This window comes from Cydia strobilella, chromosome 4 (assembly GCF_947568885.1).
Source record: "Cydia strobilella chromosome 4, ilCydStro3.1, whole genome shotgun sequence".
NCBI classification, from domain to species: Eukaryota; Metazoa; Arthropoda; class Insecta; order Lepidoptera; family Tortricidae; genus Cydia; species Cydia strobilella.
In genome coordinates this window covers 18,395,471-18,401,851 of record NC_086044.1, presented here as the reverse complement: position 1 = coordinate 18,401,851, position 6,381 = coordinate 18,395,471, and positions in this window count along the sequence as shown.

Genomic DNA, 6,381 nt, shown 5'->3' with positions numbered 1-6,381 from the left:
ATTAATAGTTAGAGGAATATGAAACGACAGAATTATGAATAAAATTTATTGTTAAAATAAGTAGATAAAATAAACTTGATGCCAAAAACACAGAAATTGTATTAACGTTGCGTTGATTCTACGACGGAAGTAAAATTAAAATATATGCGGAATATGTACAGCCAGCAAACTAATGAATGTCTTAAGCTAGATTAAAAATGGATGCAGGTCAATCGTTAACATTGTAATTTTAATACATAGTTATAAAACGCGAATCTTACCAATTCTACACTTACACGTGCTATTCCTTTTAGGAAATTGCTTATTTATATAATTTTGGGAACACAATTTGATTGTTTTCAAACAATCTTAAGCATATTCACCTGCATCGACATCAAAAAGTTGATGTGAACCTATACGCTAGTCTAACTTAGTTTATCGTAGGACACGCACATACACGCCTATATAAAGCGAGCTCCGTACAATTTTATTATTATGATACAAATACACTAATACATTCTACGTTTACAGTAGTCAATGATATTTCGTTATTACAAGTAATTATATGTACAAAATTTGTCATACCTAGAAAAAACTAGGATCTAATCATGGCACAATTTCTTAGAATGTCTCCATTCTGTTGAAATTCCGAAATATGTACCGTTTTATCAGCCTCCGAACATTCTACAGCTAGCTTACAAACGAATGGTTAAATAAGTAATTGAGTGGCCATCGATACAGCTAAACCGAAACATACGATGCTATATGTACAAAAATTTTGGTTGCCTTAACCTATATTGGTCTACAATACATTAATTTTACTATTAACCTGGTCCACACAGAACGAGCCCCCACGCCAGGAGATTGCCGCGCGAAGCAGCTCGGTCGGTAGAGACGTACCTCGCCCGAGGCATTGCGGCCGTGAGTGCGTTTGCTCCCCCCGAGGTACGTCTCCACCGACCGAGCTGCTTCGCGCGGCAATTTCCTCGCGAGGCAGCTCGTTGTATGTGGACCCGCGTATAGGTAGTGAGCTGACTTCAGACGACACGACGACGTTATATTATTGCACGAACGGTACAAGATTAAATAAACATCCACTTAAAAATTACCTTACAGCATACGTTTACTGATATTATGAAATTATCTTAAGATCTTGAAAAGATTATATGTAACATAGAACCATTTTGCACCAATACCCTGCACAAATACAGCTAGTGTACCTAAATAATATTACGTATTTACAAAATATAAATGTACAGCTGCCATCAGATATATCGGAACGGCCAAGGTGCTCACGAATATCTGAACACGCCTCTATAGCTGGGGAGCAGGCGATGCTAAATGTGTAGTTACTCGAGCGTCGTAGAGACCTATTGGAATCGAAAGATTAGATGATAAGAAGAAAAAAAGGTTATATGTACTTAGTTTTCTTTTCCAGCGAACATGAAAGCGTCTACAGATTTTTTTTAAATTTCGGTGGGTTAAAAAATCGTTAAGCAAATTGTGTATTTGGTCCAAGTTAATGCTATAATTATTCTATAACTGAATATGACACTTATTTGTACGCATTTCCTTAGTCTGACGACCACAAGTTTGACGCCCGATTTTCACATTGTAACCGTCAGATTAAGGAAATGCGTATTGACAGATTTAGTAATAGCACAATAATTATAGTATTAATCTGGACTAAAATTACCAAATCCACAACCTGCTTAACGATTTGTTGTACCCCCCACCAACCAACTGCTCAACATAGACTGCTAAAAGTGGTAAAGGTAGACTCGGGGTAGCAAGACATCGCTCATCTTATCTGACGCGCTCGAGTAACTACAAAAAATTCCCTCTTGGGCTCCCCAACCACTATTGTCAAGGCGCTAGAGTGCGTGTTAGATATTTTCGAGGACCTCAGCCGCTCCGATATATGTGATGGCGAATGTAATATTTGTTATAGTTGCCTTTTCATCACCTGCCGTTTGAAATCAGCCGTGGATATAAATATACTTTTCAAGGGCTCATAATTTAACTGCAACAACTATGGTATAAAAGAAAACAATAAACTCATAAATACTATATGTAGGAACACTAAAAACATACATGTACAAAGTTAAAAGACCAGCCTATTTTATTCAGGAGGTTGGTAAGTGTTGTGACACAGTGTAAAAAGTATACAGTGGACCGACGCCTTTGACGTGTAACGAGCTACTAACAATTCGTATGTAGATCGGGTGCGCACGGTACACCCCGCACGATTGCCCTGCCTAGACCGTTTCGTCGAATGTCTGTATTGTTTTATAGACTGTGGACACTGTGGTTGTGGTATGTATCAGGCAAGAAAAACAAATAACGCATCCATCACCTTTTTCTGGCAAGTCTGTATGTGAAATTCAAAACCGACCGGGCCGAGCCGGAGCGCACCTTGCTTGATGGTTGTCGCATGTACCTTATGAGAATCGTACAGTATGGTGCGAGGGTGCGAGTGTTTTATCGCAGTACGAGACTTTACAGATATTTTTCGACGAAAATCTCTGTAAAGTCTCTTAGCTTAGATGAGAGAGATGTCCTCAGACAAAACACAGAAAATCAATATTCGTAGATCTTATTTCAGATTTAAGACATGCATATGGATACGACGGTTGGGCTTTTATCGTCTTTCATGTCATCCGTCACTCGCACTTACATGCTTGTTAAAACATGAAGTTTAATAGAGTTGGACCAAGCTAACTCAGCATGTCATTTGCAATGACATCATTACCGTCAAATTTCTATAAAAATATGACGTGTCAATGACACTCCCTCACTTTGTTCTATCCAATTAAGTCGGTGCTAAGTTAGCTTAGACGGATTGTATATGATGGACATTATTTTACGGCACTAAATATAATGACCACCAAAAAATACTCTGGTACCCTAAAAAAGAAATCTCTTTCACCAGAAAAAAATCCAATTAAAAATTTGAAGTGCAGTCGTGATTTAAACAGGTGGTACTTTTGTAATTTTAGATAAGGTCTAAAATTACAAAAGTACCACCTGTTTAAATCACGACTGCACTTCAAATTGTATTTTAACACCAAAAATCATGAATGATCACCAAATATACTTAATGATCACCAAATCTTGAAGAGCAAATTAATACGATATTTTCACTTAAATAAACCACTATGATTACCAAAAAATTTATACATATTACCAAATAAAGTAAAATGATGCCAAAATTACTAGCCCCTCCCGCTCAATCCCCCGTACACCGCACCGAACGCGCCGCGCTCGCCTGACCCAATCCTCAATTCAGTCACACGTCACCCTTACAGAAAAGAAATGCTACTAAAGAAGTGGGTAAGGTTAGGTTAGAACTGCGATCGCCACAGAAACGAAATGCTACTAGAAAAGTGGGTTAGGTTAGGTTAGAACTGAAACGAATTGCTATCAGATAAGTGCGTTAGGTTAGGTTAGAACTGCGACCCTTACAGATACGAAATGCTACAAGAATTAATGTGGGTTATGTTCGGATTGAACTGCGACCCTTACAGAAGCGAAATGCTACTATAAAAGTGGGTTAGGTTAGAACTGCGACCCTTACAGAAACGAAATGCTACAAGAAAAGTGGATTAGGTTAGAACTGCGACTCTTACAGAAACGAAATGCTATAAGAAATGTGGGTTAGATTAGGTTTGAACTACGACCCTTACAGAAACGAAATGCTACTATAAAAGTGGGTTAGGTTAGGTTAGAACTGCGACCCTTACAGAAACGAAATGTTACTATAAAAAGTGGGTTAGGTTAGAACTGCGACCCTTACAAAAGCGAAATGTTACAAGAAAAGTGGGTTAGGTTAGAACTGCGACCCTTACAGAAACGAAATGCTACTAGAAAATGTGCTTAAAATTTTGGTGGTATTTATTATTTTTAGGTTTACAATGATTAATTTGGAGTCATTTGCTTTAATAGGATCATCATCATCATCATCACGTCAGCAGATAGACGTCCACTGTTGGACATAGGCCTCCCCCAAGGCTCGCCACTCCGACCGATCCGATCGGTTAATACTCGTAGGATAGCAAAATAAAAAGATTTGGTTAAAATTTCACATTAAAATGGAGTTCTAATTTTGGTAATCATTTACCATTTAAGGGTTTACAATGGAGTCGTTTGCTTTAATAGGATAGCAAGATTAAAAATTTTGGTTATAATTTCACATTAAAATGGAGGTCTAATTTTGGTGATCGTTTACTATTTTTGGGTTAATAGTGATTATTTTGGTGTTATTTGTTTTAAAATGATAAAAAATGGTACAAATTTAGTAATCATTTCACATTAAATAGGAGTTATAAATTTGATGATCATTCATTATTTTTGGTGGTAAAAACGAATTTTTTGGTGTTAAATTTTACTAAATCTGGTGATCTGTTAAATACATGCCTTATTTTACTGCGCTTGAGAATCGACCAACGGCTTGCACTTATACGCACCTACATTAGTGATGGGCAGCGGTAACATTCCCGCTACCAGTAAGTTTCCATTTGGGAATGTTACTAGTAAGTTACCAATGTTACCAGTAACATTCCCAAAAGCCGGTAACATACGAAACTGATGATAGTGATGACTTATATGAGATAAAATAAGGTTCAAAACTTATTTTTTTAGTACAACTTACTCAAAAATATGTCCCATTCGCTGACATAAGAGCTATGGTATCAATTTTATAAATTTGGTATACAGTTAGTGAGTACCGGGGAAGGACATAGGATACTTTTTATCCCAGAACTCACCCCTTAAGGGGATGGAAAGGGGAGTTGACATTTGTATGGGGAATCAATAACCGCTGAACCGATTTAGATGAAGTTTGGTATGGAGATAATTTGAGTCCTGGGGAAAGACATAGGATAGATATTCGCGGGCTTAGTTTCCGCAATTCGACGTCTTACTATTGCGCCTATTTTGCGCGAGGGACATAGGATAGGTTTTACCCTAGAAATCAACCCTAAAGGGGGTGAAAGAGGGAGTGGAAATTTATATGGAACCCAATAAAACCGATTTAGATGAAATTTGATATGGAGATAGTCTTAATTGTTGGGGAGGGTGTAGAGTAGTTTTTATTCCCGAAGTCATCCTGTTCTCTTCCTCACTCTTCTAACACTCACTCAAATTGCCGCTGGTAATGTATGATGGAGGCAGCTCAAGACCTGGAACACCTGGAGTGCTCCTGGGTGCAATGGGTCAGGGGTAACAATCGCTCAACGTGCTGCTGGTAGTATACGATGGATAAAGCTCAAGACAATGTGGAGTGCTACTGGGAGCAAAGGGTCAGGGGTAACACTCGCTCAACGTGACGCTGGTTGTATATGATGAGGAAATCTCAAGACCTGGAACACCTGAAGTGCTGCTGGGTGCAACGGATCAGGGGCAACACTCGCTCAACGTACCGCTGGTAGTGTATTATGGGAAAAGCTCAAGATTTGGAACACCTGGAGTGCTGCTGGGTACAAAAGGTCAGGGGTAACACTCGCTCAACGTGTCGTTGGTAGTGTATGATGGAGATAGCTCAAGACCTGGAACACCTGAAGTGCTGCTGGATGTACCTGATGAGGGTAAAACTCCTTTAATTTGAAGTTGGTAGAGTATGCTGTAGGCAGGTTAAGTTCTCCAAGACCTGGAACACCTGGAGGTCTGCCAGATGAAGCAGGCGTCTGACCAGAGCTACCACACGCTTAACGTGCAGTAGATACTGTTTGCTGTAATCAGGTTGAATTTTCAAAGACGTAGAACACCTGGAGGTGACTTCCCATGGGTCACTCGGTGCCTGCAAGACTTTGGTGACCTAGTTTCTGCTGGAGACGCTGCTGATTTGCCACCAGGTATATATGGTTCGTAGGTAGAATACATATATATGTACTTACGATGTTTTGCATTTTACTTAGAATGGAAACCTAAACTTATAAGAAGCAAACAGACAACCACCTTCTTGTAGCACCTTGAATGTACTCATTACGGATGCAGGAAGTTTCCCGATGACTTGCGCCGCCCGCACTCGCCTAGGTACCGATTGACGACGATCGAGATGGCACCAAATACAAATTTAAAAATCTATTAGGATAACGCGGGTCTCCATACCTCAAAAGCAAAATTAGAACCCTTATAGGATCACGTGTGGCTGTCTGTCGGTCCGTCTGTGACAACCGATTTGCTCCGAAACTACTGGACCGTTTCAATTGCAATTTGGCACAAATACGAGTACTTTCAAGAATTTTCATGAGCACATTATTCAATTTCAAAATCGATGCGATTTTAGTAATTAACGTCCCAAATAACCATAAAAACGACACCCATATTGATATTTAGACATTTCAACCCCATTGCACCCCAACAGGGGGGATGGTTTTTCACGTCCGTCACGTTGGATTTTAA